The following is a 19,828-nucleotide window of genomic DNA, read 5'->3' as shown; positions in this document are numbered from 1 at the left end:
TCAATAACACATTACTCTAGCAAGGATGCTCCCGGAAGTGGCTCTTAGTACAGGAACAATGGGCAGAACATACATGTCAAAGACAGGTGTTGGGATAAGGAGCTTCAATTGCCCTGGTCCAACTTGCAGGTCAACTGGCATTCATGTGCTCTCAATGACCTCCTCCAGCAAGGAAATGTGATACATATCAGATAATTTTCATCTTTGTTAGCCCATCTGATGGGTGGCAGAGTAAGGAGAATAAGAAGAAAGTATAAGTTAAAGTTCAGGTTATGATGTGAATTTCATTTATCTGGTAATGACGACTAATTCATGTTCTACCCATCCATTATTAGTATGTATAATTCGGTGTGAGAGTAATTGATATATATACATACACATACCAAGTGAGAGAAATGGATACACACACGCATATATATACATATATATATATCTCAATTTTATACATATATATGAAGTTTTAGACATAATTTACCTTCCCAGATCATTAATCATCAATTATAATGAGTGAACAATCATGATTATATCCATTCAAAATACTTGGCACTGTTGAGTGACTTTGGCAGCCTATGTAGAACTTCAATATTTGGTTATAGAATTAAGAGCTCCTGGTTTCACAGCCCTATAAGCCAAGCCCTGTTTGAAATGACCTATGTATGTTTTAACTGGAACAGAAAGACTTATACCCTCTAGATGACACAGGCGGGTTTCAAGAACTAGAAATCATGGCAATCACTTCTGTAAATGCTGTGGAATGGAGTCCTCATTAGTGGGTGTAATTCTGTTTTATATCTGCATTTTTGAGTGTTCTTCCACATCCAGTTTTCTACAGAAACAAATTTGGTCCTTCAGAAGGACACATATAGGAAGCATTGTTTCTTTCATTTCAAATCTATATTTAGAAACAAATTATAGCTCTTGATGCTGTGGTTTAGTAAAGCTGCTGTACATGCCATGCATGGGGGCATGTACGTTACTTCTGAAATGGGTATAAAAATAAGGTGGCCCAAGAATAGAGAATAACTTTATGCTGTCTGCTAGCTTTTGGGGAGCTGATTTTGATTGGTCCCTGGGGTGTGTACAGATATCTAAGCAACATACTTGGGCCTTCAGCTCTTTGGTTTGGAGGCCAGGCTGTGGACTGCCTCCCCTTGGAATGTTTCCTACGTCGGAGTGGGAGGGGGTCAACTCTTCGTGGCTTCTTTAAGGAACACCTGGTACTCCACAGAGAGTTGGAGAAAAGGGAGCCAAACCTCCCTTCCCTCCTTCGTGGTGTTTAGGGTGTTCCCGAGAAGTGGAAAAGTGGTCCATGGCATCATTGAAAGCAGGATTCTATTCATATTGCACAGAGAGGATGGCAAAGCCAGCAGGGGGCCACTGGAGGGAATCCTTTGGTACTTACTGAGAAGCAGAGAACAGAATGAGGGCAAAGCCTAAGGGAGGCTTAATCTAATACCCAGTGGAGGGATGGAGAAGCAATTAGGTAACCTTGCCTAGAAGGCTCAGGGCTTGAATCACAGAAAGTTAGGTGAAACATTTTAGGAAAGCTTTAGGCATGGGCTCCCAGATTACCGATGAGAATTGGAATAACTCCTGAAGATCCATGAGCAGCCCTAGCTACACCAAAACTAGGACATCTGATTCAAAGCACCAGGTTTGCCACATTCTGAGACCATGTACAAGTGAGGCCAACAATTTTCCAGTGAGGTGCAGGGTAGCAAGGATGTGATGTGGTTGGAGGGTGTGGGCTTTGGAACCTCAGACACTTCTTAGCTGTATGACTTGAGCAATCTGTTTAACCTCTTTAAGCCTCATTTCTTCATTTGTTAAGAGAGGATAAAAGTAGTGTAGAGTTTCTCAGCTTTGGTATTCCTGACGTGTTGAACTGAATAATTCTTTTTTAAAAAGATTTTATTTATTTATTTTTTAGAGAGTGGGAAGGAGGGAGAAAAACACTGATGGGAGAGAGAAATATTGATTAATTGCCTCTTGTACATGCTCCCACTGGAGACTGAACTCACAGCCCAGGCAGGTGCTCTGACTAGAATTGAACCTGGGACCTTTTGTTTTGCTGTACGACACCTAACCAACCAAGCTACACACAGGTCAGGGCTGAAGTGGATAATCTTTGTTTTCATGTGCATTAAAAGTTGTTTATCAGAATTGCTGGCCTCCACCCCTTAGATGCCAATAACACAATTTCAATAACCAAAATGACTCCAGACATTGTAAAAAGTCTCCTTATATCAAAATGGTTCCACCGCACTAATGTAATAGTGAGAGTAATGAAATTCTATGTAAAGTACTTGGCATGGTGTCTGTCATGTGATAATTACTCAGTAGATATTAAATACTGTTTTTACCCATTGATTAAAAATGCAAGCAAATTTTATTAAATATTAAATAATACCAGATTTTAGGGGATACCGTTTACTATCTCAGGCAATGTGTGAACATTCTTATCCAGAGTTTCAACTAGTACCCCTATTCTTTCCTTTGAATAAGGAAAAGCTTTTTTTTTTTTAAAGCTGTCTTTTTTTCTCGTGTTCACATGCTTAGTTTATGTGTGCTTTGCAGACACAGTCACAGCTCACCTGGTAGAGAGTTTGCAGAACAGTAGCTGTGTGATTGATTGATTAAACACTGCAGTGGTCTTCCCATATTCTGGGAGAACAATTACGAGTTCCTCCGTGTAATACATGTCTGGATATTGAGCAGCTGCCCACAGTATTCTCATCTGGAGAGACATTCATGACAATTATATGTAAGTTTTCATTAAAAATGTGTTTATATTGTTTCTGAATCATAGAACACTCACTGACTTTGTTGACATAAAGGGGAAGGATGGTGCTCCATTCTGTTTATCATGCACATTTAATGTCCTATCTTTGGGGACTATTACTTGATAGCATGTACAATAATAAAATTATTCAAGATGCAATTCAAGCTTCTTCTTGAATTTGGTAATTAAAAAACAAGCCACATAACATGATCTTCTGAGTCTTGGCTTCATGTGTAACTCCTGCCACTTCTTCAGCAAAAGCAAACTTTAGGTGGCTGATAAGAATAGGTATGGCTAACCAAGGTAATTTCTTCCTGCATTAATCTTAAACTCTTTAAAAGTCATCAAGGTTTTATTTTTTGGCTCCAGATTGAACTGTTGAATTTTGCATGAAAAGTTACACAAAGGGGGTTAAATTAGAACAAAAGACACCACTGCCATTAGGACAATATTAAAGAGAGGCAGAGAGACATGTACGAGTCCCTGGTTTCACATCTATATGTGTGTAATTTTTAAAAAGAAAACATCGGGCTAAGAAGAACCATCTTGCATAGGAAATATTTGGATTTGGTTCTCTCATCTAATTTGTTTAGAGTGAAACTCCTGTGGAAATATATAGAACAAGGATTTGACAGAATCTTTAGGCAAAATCTTTAGGAAAAAAGTATATTAGAGTCAGAATATTTAACAATTGCAAAAGTAATTTGAAGAGCCAAATCAAAACAAAATTGTTTTTATTTTTATTTTAATCTGTGTTGCGGGATCCTTGAGGCCATCTGTCAATCACCCTCCCTCCAGCTCTTATTTCCTGTACAACACATGTTGGCCCCAAATAGACATTCTCATGCTTTCCTGATTTTCTCTTAGGACATTCACCTTCACCACTGCTTCAATGTCAAAATCCATCCTTTCAACTCTTTTCTGGTTACACTTGTACATGCTGATTGTACCTTTCGTTAAGTATCACTTAGGTGATTTTTTTACTGTATTATTTTGCAGTAGTTTGTATATTGCTTAGCAAATTTTTGTTTGTTGTGTGTGTTTCATATCTTCTCAAGAAGACTGTTATATCATGGATGCACAGACTGCACTGAATTTTATTTTTTTCAAAGTTCCCATCGAGGTGTTTTGAATGTATAACCAGTTTGCATTGGTGAATTAATAAATACTAGGTTGAACTCTTTTATAGTGAACTTTTATGATAAACCACTTATTTGAATGTTTAAATGTTTTATGAATATATTTACACACACATACACACACACACACACACACACACACAAGGTCTGTCCAGAAAAAATCCAACCATTGTTAATATAATGAGAATGGTTTGCACAACAACATCAATGTAACCTGGTAGCCAAGAAGAGTGGACTGGAATGTGCATGTGTGAATAATGACAACTTCACTGTAATGGTCAGTGGTAATGTTGACTGTGAGCATTGAATGAGCATGTGTACTGTGTGGCCATCACATTCAAAAGTACTGAGTGAGTACAGCAACAAAACTGCATCTAATTTTGTGTGAAGCTTGGACATTACTCCATGGAAACTACTGGGATGATTCAAAAGGCTGCAGCTACAGGCAACTGGTGATAGGCAGATTCATCGTGACAAAACGCTCACTTATGCATCACATCTCATGCAAAGGTTTTTGGCTATATATCAAATTACTCAGGTGACTCAGCCCCCCATAGTCTAGATTTATCACCTTGCGACTTCTGTTTTTTTCCAAAGCTAAAATCACCTTTGATAAGGGAAGACATTTCAGACCAACAACGAGATTCAGGAAAATACAATGCCATAGTCGATGGCAATTAGGAGAACTATGTGAGGTCCCAAGGTGCCTTCTTTGAAGAGGACTGAGGTGTCACTGTTCTATGTATAATGTTTCTTGTATCTTCAGTAAATGTCTTCATTTTTTATATTATATGGCTGTATACATTCTGGACAGACCTCACATATATATAATAACCAATACCAATATCAGAAATATCACTGAATCAGAATGGTGTGCTATTATAACCCAGTCAATTCTTGTTTGCAGATGGAAAGCTGCATGGATAAATAAAGGACTCACCTGGTAAAAACTCAATAATCACCTGTAGGGGACCAGTTTGTTTTGGTCTGGAAAATGTGACTCAGCTCTGTATGGAAAATCTAGAGAAGTGAAGTGGTGGGCAGAAGCCAAACCTCCAAACCAAGTTTTCCCATGAGAATCAGGCCTAGAAAATGCATACAGATTGTTATGGCTTGCTCTTGCTAAAACTCCATCACCCTGATCTAAAACAACAAATGTGTATTGTCTATCTTCAAGGTAATTTCCAAAGCCTGTATGAGTTTTCCCAAGGTCAGAGCTGATTAGCTCATTGCCATTCCCCTCTGCATGTTATTTTCATTTCCTTGATTACACCTAAAATGTAGACAATAATATTCTATGTAATAGATAATAAATCTTTCTCTGATGTAAGACCCCAGGAAAACAATAAAAGCCTGTCTAGGCAAGGGTTGAGGCGCTCCCCTCTTGAGGGAGTGGCCAAGGCATTGATAGGCACTCTCCCCTTGAGAGAGTAGTTGTGCCTGTTCCCTTTTTCTCCACAGGATTGTCGCCTGTGCATTCATTATCGCCATCAGAGCCACAACAGGCGGACTCTGCTGGCCTGGGTCTGCCACATTTGGTGCCTGAACAAGGACAGGGTTCGCCACAATCACCTTCAAAGGGTAACTGGATACTTCCACTCACAGTCCCTCATTTTCATTTCTTAGTGTCACTTCCCCTATGAGTTAAATACTACCAGTGAAAAGACACACTGGTGTAAAATAAGTACAATGGTATTGGGTCACCTCACACTCTGCTAGGGGGCAGTATACAGCCTGCTGGAGTTAAGCTCCTGTTTGAGAAACACACAGGTTGGAGAGTCAGGGCTGGCTTTGCCATTCACTAGCTGGGAGAACTCAGATGAGTAAATTCATCTCCAAGCTTTGTTTACTTATCTATAAAATGGGACTAGCAATTGTACTTACCTCAAAGCATTTAACATATCTGAGGTATTTTACATGGCATATAAAAAGCTGTTAGTAAATATTACCTATAATTATGAACACTTTAGGGAGTTACAATTTAAAAATAATTTTTAAATGTTAATCTGTTTAACAGATACTACATACACATTTCAATTTATATATTTTATGTTATACCTTAAGAAATGTGTATCTTTCTACTCCAGTTTATCAATGTCCCCAGGAAAATTTGTTTCAATAATAGTTTTCTCTAAATTACAGAGAGAAAAACATATTTTCTTTTGAGTTTTCAGTTTAGATAATTTCGATGTTACAGGTACTTTTGTTTTCATTTTTAGTGCTCTCATTATCCTATGTTAAAAATAGCTGTCAGTATCCTTAAACATTACTATATAGTTTCAGTGGTATATTTCCTTAAGGAACTGAATTTTTCTTTAAAAAATTGAAATGATAAAAAATACTACTGAGATAAATTGCTTATTTTATTCTTGTGTAGCACAGTGTTTTATAACTACTTCTTTTAAAACCATAGGTTGAATATAAAATCCACTGAGGACAATATTAGATTTATTTTATTAATATCATATTTTATCTGTTTTAATTTCAAATTACACCTCTTAGATAAGTGGAAAAATATCTTTCTGGAAAATGAGTTACATAACATCAATTTTTTTTTTAACATTTGCTATTATCTAAGATCAAACTAGCTCACATGCCTTTTCCTGGTCACAAGCAGATTTGAAGTATGGCTGCACCAGGGCAAACTCCAAGCACCTACTCTGCATAAATTAATCTCCCAAAGGAAAATGCATTATGCTTATAATTGAAGTTACCATTTCTAATACCACCATTAATGCTGATTGAATCTTAAATTTGTGTTGGGATCATTTATTTGAAGACACTATATCTCTTAAACATTCATGTCAAGTACACCCTGTAAAGGTTAATCTACAGTCTTGAAGCTATTTCTTAGGCTTTGGCAACCTGGAGAAGGTCAGATTATGAATCTATGCAAAAATAAGAGCCTATTTTTTAAATGGATAGAACAAGAACTATTCTACAGAAAGATAGGGGTTGGCAATTTAGTTTAAGTGTTTTAGTTTTTAAATATAAAGAGTTGTTAGATGTGTCAATATAATCCATTTTTTAACTATTTCTTTTTACATTTTGTTAAATTAGAATTTTCGCATTAAGCCATTTCCTCTACTCTTTCTTCATATGGTGAGTCCTGGAAATGAGTAACCTACTCCAACCAGGGCCATTTTTTGTGTCTCTCTTCCTGCTTCTTCACCCTTTTTGTATGTGGATGTTTGCCATCACTAGCTACCCAGATGCTATATTTAAACACTTTGAGGGAGGGTCACTCTTCATGCCTCCTTTTCTCTTCCTTCTCCACATCCAGTAAATCTAAAGTGCTGTTTATATTGTCTCAAAAAACCTATAGAAGATGTGGAAAACAGCTACATCCTTCTATTCTCCTTATCATTGCTTTCATGCAAGCAACAGCTACCTAGCCTTTAGCCTGAACTATACAAAATTGGCATTTGTGTCAGACAAAAATACTCCTATTAGCAATTCATGTATTTTACCCTAAATAATTTCCTTTTTTCTAATTTATTTGTTTTATACTGCAGTAAGAGAAAAAAATTAAAACACAAATCTGATTGTATTTTATCCTTGTTAATCCCCATCAATTGTTTTCCTTTGTCCCTGTGATAATGTCCAAATTCCCTAAATTCCTTTCCCTGACCTGAATGTCTGGTCTCTATTGATTTTTGTAGTATCATTTTCTGCAATTTTCTGCCTTTGTAATTTTGCTCCTTCACTCAGTATGCTCCAGGAAGGCAAGGGCCATCCGTATCTTCCAGCTGACCCTAGGGCTTTTAGAGTCAGTGCATGGCAGGTATTCACACGTTCTTGGGCACGTTAGTTAATCTCTTGATTTAGCCCATTTTTAAAGATGAGGATAACTTCAGTGGTGAGCATTGCATGACAATGCCTGTGTAAAAGGACTTTTGGGCAGCTACTCTTATTGTGGATCTTTGTGCTTCCACTTCCCACTCATTTCCTCAGTATTGGTTTGTTTCCTTTATCTTCTCACTGATAGAAGAATGATTTTGGTGCATGATGTAGGGAGGGTAGAAGAGAATGGAAAACAGAATGGAGTGAATTTTCTAATCCCCACCTACTCACACCCCTGAGACTGGGTGTAGGTAAGTACAGAGAGAGTTGTAGAGGTGGTGGGACTCCTCAGGGCTGCACTGAATCTAGGTGATAAAGTGGTACAGAGTTTGGAAGGAGACCTTGTTGCCCTTGTGCACAGGATGCAATATTTTGTGACTCTCAGAGGACTGGGACCTCGAGTTTGCCAGACTCAGGTTAGATGGATTTATTGAGACTACACCTGGCAGTAAAGGAAGGCAGCATTTATCTCATGGGACTAAAGAATGGTAAGCGTGACATGTCCACGTTTGCAGATAATAGAACTAAATTCACCAATCTCTAAGGGAGGTTCATTTTATGGTTCTTCATTTCTTGTCTTTTTCTATTAATGATACTCCAAAACATTCCCAGGGTTGCTTTTGTTTTTCTTCTGTCTTCTTCCTTCTCTTGATGCTGGCTCTTTTACTTATCCTCTATTCTGTACGCCCTTTTTATCTATGACAAAGCATTTTTATCTATTCATACATTTATTCATGGCTGAAATTATCTTCATTTTACATGGGAAGATAAGACTAAGTAGGAAACCAGCTCATCATTTGACTGTGAACTTGTTTTCTGGTCCTGTACCTCTGCAAGCATTAGTGTTATTACTCACTCATTCACTCAATTAATTAATTCAACAGTTACTCACATAACATCCTTTACATTTTAGGAACCCTTTCTGGTACTAGTGACAATACCTAGATATTATACATAAATATCCCTACTCTTAAGACACTTATACTCTAACAACATTCAAACTATTATACTCTAACAACATTCAAACTACTGCAATTTAATATTGGGATTGGAAACAGGACTGATACTGGGATAGAAGTCTAGCAGTTAGCAATGTGTTATGACATTGAAAATCATCAGCAAAGTGATAAATGAGAATGTTGAGCTCTGTTTTGGGGACTCCTTCAGATGGTTCTGTTTTCATTCTGCCCACTGATTGCTCACAGCCTTCTCTGTCATTATATTTTTAAGCAGCCTTATGCAGCCTGTTCAGAAGGTATTCAGCCACATACTATGAAAAAGATATTTCTTGAAGAAGATATAAGATACAATAAATATTGTACATAGGACACGGGCACTTCACTCCCCTTCAAAGTAGGCACCTTGGGACCTCACACAGTTTTCCCAATTGCCATCAGCTACCCCATCGAATTTTCATGACTCTCAATGGCCTGAAATCTCTTCCCTCTCAAAGATGATTTTAGTTTGGGGAGAAGCCAGAAGATGCAGGACTCCAAATTTAGGCTGTACTGGGGCTGAGTCACCTGGGTTATTTGATGTCTCACCAAAAAACTGCATGAAATTTGATGCATAAGTGGCTTTGTCATGATGAATCTGCCAATCACCAGTTGCCTGTAGCTGCAGCCTTTTGAATCATCCCAATAGTTTCCATGGAGGAATGTTCGAGCTTCACACAGAATTAGATGCAGTTATGTTGCTCTACTCACTCAGTCATTTTGAATGTGATGGCCACAGAGTACATATGCTCACTCAGTAGTGTCTACCATGCCCACTGACTAGTACAGTGAAGTTGTCATCATTCACACACGCGCATTCCAGTCCACTCTCCTTGGCTACCAGGTTACATTGATGTTGCACAAACCATCCTCATTATATTAACAATGGCTGGACTTTTTTTGGACAGACCTTGTATATGCCCTGTACTTTTTCTCTCATCGGACCGGCCCCTCCATTGCTGTATAGAACCACTCTCTTTCCCTGATCATGAATAGTTTATGTATGAAGTTAATTTATGGGCTCGCGTATGCTCATGTATAAATGTATATTATGTCCAGGTATTGTTTTGGCATTTCAGAAGAAGTGTCATCCCATTACCCCCACAAATCACCCCTAAAGACAATTTCAAATATTTTCTTCAGTCTAATGGGGGAGCTATTTGGTCTATGGGCAAACATTTTATGCTTCCCAAATCTCACTGTCTATATGGCTAATTGGTAAGTATTCTCTCAAAACCCCAGGCAAAAGAGAACTAAGCCAGAATCAATTCTCTTATTATGCCAATGGTGGTATATATCCTTCTTTCTTTTAAACATATTTTAAATTTAAAATATTATATTATTTCTGCATTATGCTCATTAAAAACTTTAGAAATTAGGTCTTTCTTGTGTTTGACATTATGCAATAGAAATCTTGGGTACGCTATAAGTGGGACAGGAGCCATCATCAGTGAATAGCTGTTTAAGTACAAAGATGCAACCCAATTACAGCACTGTGTTATTTGTCAGCCAGTTGTTACTGCCATTCCCCTTAGTATTACTTCATCTTAAATATCAGAGCATTTATTGTTTGCACCCCAAGATTCACCACACTGGGAGCTATGGACCGCTTTGAGGGCAGAGCCTGCTTTTGAACACAATAGAAGCCTTAAATCTTCATGTTTCCCAGTTGTCATTCTCCAGTCATAGCCCTTTTTAAAAGGGTTTGGGATTCTCCTTTCATTACGTATGCATAACTTCCATTAGTGTTAATCACATGCTCCATTTTAGAGCTGTTTTGGCCCCTCCGGTTAAATGGGCGTTTAAGCAGTTTTTAATGCATTATATGTACTTATTTTTTAAACGAGTATTATATGCCCAATTGACTGGAATGAATACAAAGTCCATCAGGTGAATACAGATTTATAATTGTTTTTAAAGCGTGTATTATTTACTCGGCCAACCATGACAGCCCTTTTGCAGTCATTCCAGCTGAGAGGGGAAATGCATATACATGTCACCACCGAATAAACCTTCCTGAAATCTTTCCATGAGGTTCTCTCAGTTAAGCTCCAGGCTTATCTAGCTAATCATTTTCTCTCCATTTCTCTCCTCACAAATTCTCAAAATACTCTTCATATTTTTAGCTTGCATTTTCATATCATCATGTGTGAACTAGATGAAGGCTGTACAAATCCTCATTCAATTCAGATAAACTCAACAAATTCAACAAGATACACAGTGGCTATGTGGCATTAGACCCTAATACTAAAAAGGAAAATACATACTCAGTTCTCAAGTCACATAAAATGGACCTACATAAATAGTAAAGTTTAGTAAATTATTTTATTTTATGTATTATTAAATCTCTCTATACATTCCAATAACCAGTCAGACTGAAAAATTAAATGTATTTTTTGTTTCTTCTCAGACATACAATACATTAAATTCCACTGTGGTATTTTTCATAGGATTAAGCATGTTACCTACCTTTTCTTTCTTCCCTGGGTTAGCAAGTTTATTTCAAAATTGTTTACCAAGTCTTTACTATGATTTTTATTTTGTAGTATCTTTCTTTTTACTATAGTAATAGATGACTGTATAATAAGACATTGGGCTTTATTTTTATTAGCTTTTAAAGATCAAGACAGATACATCATGCAATTTTTGAGAATGTATTCAGACCCTATGCCAAAAAAGATAACTGCTGTAGACCATAAGGTGAACCATGTCCGGTGGTTGGTAGAATTGAAATTCATATTAGCTGTAAGAAGAAAATGTATTGCTTATTATTAGAAAAGAGCAGCATATGAAACTTCAATTTCTGACAATGAAATTTAAGAGTTTTAAAATTTCAAAAATAGTTTAGGAAGACCTTACCATTATTTGTAGTTAAAAAAATGAATGCACCAGAAAGACTGCATTCACTGAAGTAACCAAGAGTAATTTTTTCATACTGTGTGCATGTAAAACCTGCCCTCAGGGTGTTGTAGCCTTTGTTTGCAGAAACTGGTCATACTTGTAACTCTCCCTCAGACATGAGGTCAGTCTGAGACTATGCTGGTAGAATCTTCCCGGGAAGCGGGACCCTGAACACAGGTGTGCTGCTGGTGGCTGCTATTGTCCACTTTATTTTTAAGGGGGGGCACTTGTTGGTGCTTCATAAGAGCATCTTTGGGTGTTCTTGTGTGGCTGTCACAGAGGAAAGCTTAGTTGTGACAATATGGTTCAGAAACCAGTCAGCAATGGGTAGAATATGGTCTCTATTTGAAAGAAAAACATAAACTCACCTTTATAAAATGTGTCCTTGAATTATAATGAAAAAAGGTAAGCCTACATAATAAAAAAATCCATGTTGAAATTCTAAATAATGAATAAGTTATCAGCCCAGCAACCATATTTATATCTATATTACTTAGATTAGGCTAATGCTATTCCATGTCTGATAGCAACAGCTGTTTGATTTAATTTTGGATTCCTTTTCTTTTGGATCTTCCTATTATCTAGCTTTCTTATGCAAGCTTGTTCATTCTTCCTTTCCATCACTTTGCTTTCAGTCCTTCCCTTTCTCATCTTTTACAAATACTGATTGCAAATTTGCTACACGAATTGGGCTCTAAATGCAATATGGTTCTAGTTTTTAAAAGCTTCATAGTTCAATAAGAACTATAGACACACAAAAATAAAAATTCAACATGATATATATGTAGGCATAGGGTTAATAAAAAATGCCAGTAGGATTGTGTTAGTTAGCATTTATTGTTGGCTTTTTAAAAAAATTTGTTTGATATGTATACTTACTCCTATATCAGTCAAGCTTTAGCAGTAATAGGAGTCTTTCTTAAATTAGAAGAAAAAGTTTCCATGGAAGAATCAAAATTATTCCATTAAAGATTATGGGAAAGTCCCCCCAGTGCCCTTCTGAGTGAGTGTCTTGGTTAAATACATGCATTTTCAAGAACATAAAATATGTAGTTAATACATTCCATATAATAAAATATTACATATAAAAGTAATAGCTTGACCTCATTTGGAAGTATTGTCATTGTCATTACAAAACCTAATTAACCAAAACTGTAGTTTACAAGAGAATAAAATAAAACTTCAATTGATATTACAAAAAGATTTGCACTTCATTTCCTCCCCCTTAAAAATAGGCCTTTTAAAATTGTTCATAATTTAGGAAAAATGTCCCCAGAGACAATAATTTTTTAACTCTCGTATCACTAAGTGTATTTTCTTTACTATTTTATAAGGAACAGAACTTTATTTCTGTGTCTTTGTTTCCTAGTGCCACATCTTCTATGAATGGACCGCATTTTCTTATACATACAGGTCCCCTCAGCATAAAGCATAATCACGTAGACGGACTGACCTGGATCGTTAATTGTTACACTTGAAGAACTCTATAAACTTGAACATAGAAGTGAGTAGTAGAGTGACATTGACCATAGAGATTGGCATTTGCTTTTGATGTTGTTTCTTTGCTTGTATTTTAAAATTGTTTTCTATTCCCTGGTTATTTCCCATTTGAAAGCAATATTACTGAAATGTTTTGTTACAATAAACTACTTCCACATTTAGTGATCTGTCAAAATACCCAGCCATTTCATTAGCTGGAATACACTCTAGATTTTATGGCACTCTTTCATTAGTAAGGCAACAAAATGATAGCTTCTTCTCCAAGCTTTTTATGCTACTGTTAAAGTGAAAATATGTAAACAAAAAGCATAGGCATCAAAGCAATGCTGCTGTTACAGAACTTAGATGAAATGTGATTTGTTGTGTATTGATATTAATACTTTGAGCTTCTCCCCCCTGTGTTATGCAGATTATGGTTTCAATGAGAATTTTGCTGGCAACAGAACAACACAAATAAAACTTCACCAACCAAAATTATATGTCACAAAAGAATATAATAAAATTATATAATATACAACTGTAAAAATATTTTCATTGCTTTCTCTTGCCACTTTTTAAAAGCTAAGTGATAAAATACACGTATTTCTATATTGTATTTTTGGAAGCATTGAATTACTTATCCTATCCTTAAATATGTTTAAGTGTTTAAATGTTTTGTTAAAATATTAAAAGCCTGCCAAGCTAATTTAAACAAAAAGAAATCCTTTTGGTGCGGCAGATACATCATTAAAAAGTCACTGCTCAAAGACATTTTCTTTTAGGGTGCATTCAGGTTTTCAGAGAAGAGGAATAGCAAATACATTGTAAGGAACTGAAGTCTTCTTTCTTTCTGTCTCTCTTAGAACCCCTGAAATCGACAGAGCAGCTGAGCGGCTTTCGCGTTAGGAAGCTGCCCTAAATCCACACTGACAGAGGGCCCATGTGCGGACGCACAGCTGTCTCCGCTCACACTCGTGCCACCACACACACTCTCCGGCTCTGAATTGTTTAGGAAGGCCGTGCTAGGAGTCCTGAAGCTTATTCTGAAAATGCAGTCTACTTAAGATGAACGGAGACTCACGAGCCTGTACACAGGTATATCTCCAGGCTGAGCAAGGTTTACCTGGTATTTAGTTGAACGTGTATTAGCAAATTATAGAATGACACTTAGCAGCTCTATTGGTCAAATAAGCATCCTGGTAAATATTGTGATTGATCTAGGAACAAATATTAGTATAAAAAGGGAATAGGTGCAATTTACCTTGGTGTAGCTGATTTGGAAGGTGCTTTTAAAATTTCCTTGTGTAGCACAAGCAGGTGCTGAGAAGAATCTACAGTGATATAAAGAAATAGAATTTCTATATATCTTTATTGAATGTGACGCAATATAATCAAAGAATGCACATAATTAAGTGCTGGAGCTCAAAGCATCTTTGAAGCAGGAATTCTGCTGATTTTTTATTTCATGTGATTGCTTACAGATTAGTTATCTATTTGCTCCTAAAGAATATACTTAAACACTCAATCAATGAATAACCTACAGCAGTTTGTTGTAGATTCAATAATGGGGAATGGTGCATTGTACCAGGGTAGTCAGATATACCCATAGGGAGTGTCAGTGGTCAAAATGCTTCCATTGCCAGAAGGTAGTCTGAAAATGGTCTGGAAATTCAATACAGCATTGACCCTACCTTGTATACATGATCCACAGCCAGTTTCTCAAGTGTACTTGAAGTTTTAAAAAGAACCATTAGAAAAAAGCTGGAATTAAAAAAATGTATTTTAAGTGAGTTTATTTTGTGTGTGAAATAGTTGATTTTGAATGTATTAGTTTAAATGAGCTAAATAGCAAATCTAATCATTTCCATTTTAGGCTACATGGGTCTAAAATTCTTTTATTTTAAGATAATAAAACATTTTGGAGTTTTAAAAATAAAAATGTAAAGTTTGTTACTAATTTTTCTAGATGTGTAAATATAGTTAACTACTCATCTGTTTCATCCTCATAAATCTCCTGATTATCAAACCCCAAATAACTACATATATACACACATCCTTATAATCTTTCTGATTTTAATTTCTTTATTAAATTGTTTTTTCTTTATCAGTGGATTAAGAACAAGATAAGTGGAAAGATTTTTAAGTAGAGTCATTTAACAAATATCATATTAATGTGTCTGCTTTTTCTTTCATTCTGAGAGCTGACACTATATTTTCATTAAAATATATATCAACTTTATAATCTTTGATTATTAGTTACTTTCACTTGTGTAGTTATTCCAAATTGCTTTAAGATGACAATTTTGTTATTCTGAAATCAGAACAAGTTTAGAATTAGAATTCTTACTAATAGAAAAAATAACAAATTATTTTGGAATATACTTAATTTGGAAATATAAAAATTTCTTGTTATTTTTATACACAAACTGAGTTCTTTTTTTTTGAATTTTAATCCATTGAGAATGCACACTAAATGATATCACATAAGATGCATACTAGCACCTATTCTGTAAGTTTTAGATTTTTCATTTCAATATTATAAGGATAGCTACATTTGAATTTTGAGAACTGCAATGATAGTTATATGTATAATAGCAAATATTACCCATATGTAAATAATGTCTGTATACACATATACATATACATAAACACACTTTTAACATTTCATTTGGTGGATAGTAAATGTATAAATGCAACATGAAATTTATGTACTTTAGAAGCTGTTATTAAAATCTTAGTTTCACAATTATGATTAGTGGGTTAATGGCGCAGACAAATCATAGAATCATCCTGTCATGTTGCTGAGAATTAAATTCTTTCATAAACTTGAAACAGCATCCTGTTGATTTTTGCAATACATATTTTATATGTTAGATTTCAATAGTTCTTGATGATAATAATAATTCGAATGCTAATTTTTTCTTCATTGATTGACAGGTTTACCTTTCAGCATGTTAGCTACTTTTTAAGGAAGTTGTATCGAATCTTATGGCTTATCAATCAATATAGTAGCTCATTAAGTCCCCTTTACAAAATCTGTGTAAGAGAAGTGCTGTTTATCTAATTACAGATGGAGGAAATAGTGTCATAATGCAAGTTAATTATTTCACACCGTGAAATAAGAGCTAATTTTAATGATTCCTCATTTTTTCTATTTGACTTTCTTCTATTTTAAGATACAGATTATACTATTCAATAAAATGGTTTAGCTGATTTTAATCTGATGAAAGATGGAAACAATCACACCTGGACTTGAGTTACATGCATAGTTAGATCTTTAACAATTGGTAACTCTCTTTCCCTGTTCTGTGTTCTGTATTTATCAAAAGAATTCTAATGTTTGTTCCTCTTTGTGAGAGAAGATTACATTTTCTAATTTGGGCAAACCAGCTGGGATATGATAGTGTGCCATTAAAATAACAAAGGTTGCTGAACAACAATTGAGTATGGATGGTTAATATGGAGGGTTAAGGACTAACAGTGCCAGAGAAACTTAACTTTTACCATGACTTATGGTCATAAACTGATAGTAATAATCCTGAAATGGATTTTCTAGTTTAAAAGTTATAGGCTCCAAGAACAGAGCTGTGACTTTTTTCTGTTCACAGTTACGTATTCAACTCCAAGCACACAGTAGGTGCTCATTAAATATTGTTTATATGAATGAAAAAAGGTACGTTTTTATTTTCATCTTCATAAAGGTATGCAAATTAATTTAAAATTGATATAAGAATCTTGCGATATTTCAAAATAATCTGTGCTTTCTGTTTCAGCTAACTAATTCCTCCAATCACTGCGGTCCCTAAAGTGAAAGCTAACGCAGTCCCACTCAGGTGATGACTGGGGATCCTCATACGGGGAAATACCTAACCTGTGTTCCTTGCTTCTGGACCTCCCTGCTGCACGGTATTATACCTCGCACAAGATCCCTGCCTCAATTGTGGCACTTACAAGAATTCAATGGCCTTAATTTATGAATCACAATTTTTTAATTAGCTATTTTTTAAAACAAAGAACATGACCATCGACATTTATGGGTGGGGCCTTTGAAAAGACTTTTCACACACCTAGAAATTAGTGCCTTCTCTACTTCCACTGATGCCAATATTTCTTCAGCAGAGAGAAAAAGAAAATAACCTTCCCCTCTCCTTTTTTTTTTCCTTTTCAGAAACCTAAAAGCATTTTGTTTTCTTGAGCTGTATAAAAGTTCAGCGCATAAAAGGTTAGGAGCCTGACTTTTTTCTGTCCTGTATATCTTTGAAAAATTGGTTTATGAAGAGTCATACATCATGTAGCCAGACATATGGGAATAGTTAAAGATTAAGGTAAATAGACAAATTGAACTGCTTTAAATCATTTTCCTGGTTTCAGTTTTATGAAAGAGCTTATGAACAAAAGCTGACGTTAAGCAATCACAATGGGCTCTTCTATATGTTTTCGACAGTGGTAAAGACTTTAGTGTCAGGAAGTGTTGCATCACTGAGAGTTACATCAATTTGATCGGTGTTGGGATTTCAAAAATGTTACCTTGTCAAACCATAACCTTTTCCAAGTCTTTCATTTGTCATTGTTTTGTAGATTATATCATTTATTTTACATTACCTGTATCAGAAAGCATGGATCATGGGTTATAAGATTTTTGTATTATATATTGGTTGTTTTTGTTTTTTAAATAAAATTAATACTGTGGGCATTTGTGTTCAAAAGGACTAATCAAATATTTTGGAAGGAAGTTTGATTTCATGTAACAAACATTACTGCAACTTCGCCTAAGGAGACCTTTGATTTCTTTTTACAAAAAAAAAAGAGATATTTTCAGGACCATTAGGATATAACATTTTAAAGGATAACATTTTAAATAGATTGAATAAATATACTGAACTCTTCCAGGGTACCTAGTACAGTAATATCCTGTGGAGAGAAGCTGGCTGTTAGACTTGAAGGTAGGTCTCAGGAACGTGCCCAGGGATATAGTGACAAGCCCCCACTCTTATAAAAAAGTGCTATGAGATCTTTAATGTCCACACAGGAGAGTAAGGTTTTAAGATTTTGTGGTCTCATTTGAAAGACCCCTACATAGTAAACTGCATGGAACTCAATTTATCTACCTTAAAAAAGAGAGAGGGCTTTGTAGCTCCTGTACCTATAAATCTAAGAAATTCTGTGAATATGCCTTCATATTCATGCAGCACCAATAGCCTTCTTAAAAAATAATAAAAATAACAAGGTCTATGATCATCAGGTTGATATAGATAAAAATCCATTAACTTTTCATCATTATCACAGCTTTCGTATCAAAGTGCAGGCATTTGTGGGGCTAGCTCACTCCCCTGGCAGCTGTACAAAAAGATAGATGAAGATCTTTTACATACTTTTTTGTTGGTTTGCCTTTTATAGTGTTACATGCTCCATCTGGGAACTGCTGATGATAAAAATGTAATTTAAGAAGACTACAAATAATTGCACAGGTATGTGAGCCCAGCTTCCAAGACAAGCCATGCAGCTAACAAGGTTTCTCACATCCTGAATCATGTGAATGATAGGAAAAAAGAGGCAAGATCTAGGAAGTGCTAACCAAGTTCACAGCACAGTTGGATGTCATTCTCTGTTAGGTAACATATGTTTGTGCCCAATAAGGAGACCGACATAAATTAGACACTGCAGAAATGTTAGTTTTTCTTTTGAAATATTTTTGTTACTAGAAATATACACAAGAAATAATTGTGTAAAGTTTGCTGAAAAATTTCGGGATGTAAACTTATGAACTCTGATTCAATAAGACATTTGGGTGTAAAGAGGAGAGCACCATCATGTATATATTTTTTAAATTCTAGCATTTTTGAGGTTGGGAATCTTTCTGGGATTGGGCACCACTGGCAGTTTTGTCCTGTGTCCCCTGTATTACATCTTCAAGCACACAACACACACAAACACACACAAATTTTGATTCGCTCAAAGGAAGAGATTTTCATGGGTTTGTTTTTCAGGTCAGGTTAGCTAAGTGACTTATCTATATGAATGTGGTTTATGCCTGCATAAACTATTACTATAAATTTATGATTTCTCACTCTTTCAGTACATGTTTAGCTCATAAACTCAGAAAGATATATTCATTATTTAAAATTGAATACACATGTATTCCCTGATCATGAAATTCTATGTCAAAGTCTAAAACTAGTGTTTCACAGATAATGTACCTAAAAACTATAGTGGTATTTACTTTGGAAATGAATGGATTTAAAACTAAGAGGAAAAAAATAATCATTTAACCATTCAGTGGAATCTTTATTAATCACCTGTAAAATTAGTTTTTAAAAAAACATGTCAAATCCATTAAAAATGTGAATTCAGAGATAAAGTTTTTTTCTTTCCTACAGTTACTGGAAACAATGTAAGTTTGATATTTTATTGTACCTATGGCATCAGGTGTGAAAAACTTCTTTTTTAAGGTGCTGTCATTAGTGAAGTCAGTTATCCCAGAAATTTAAATAATTAAAACATATCCTGAAATATCCATAAAATTTGACAGTGTATCACTGAAGTGATACTCTTAAAAAGTTAATGCACTATTATAACTTAAAATAATCTTAGATCATTTTAAATTTCTCCAGTATGCTTCATCACAGAATGATGTTAAAATATTTTTAGGTTGAAGAGCACATTTAGGTCACCTGTGGTGATGGATAGAC

Source organism: Artibeus jamaicensis, unplaced genomic scaffold, assembly GCF_021234435.1.
Source record: "Artibeus jamaicensis isolate MK-2021 breed Jamaican fruit bat unplaced genomic scaffold, CSHL_Jam_final contig_391, whole genome shotgun sequence".
Lineage (NCBI taxonomy): Eukaryota > Metazoa > Chordata > Mammalia > Chiroptera > Phyllostomidae > Artibeus > Artibeus jamaicensis.
Note: the sequence above shows the minus strand (reverse complement) of the source record.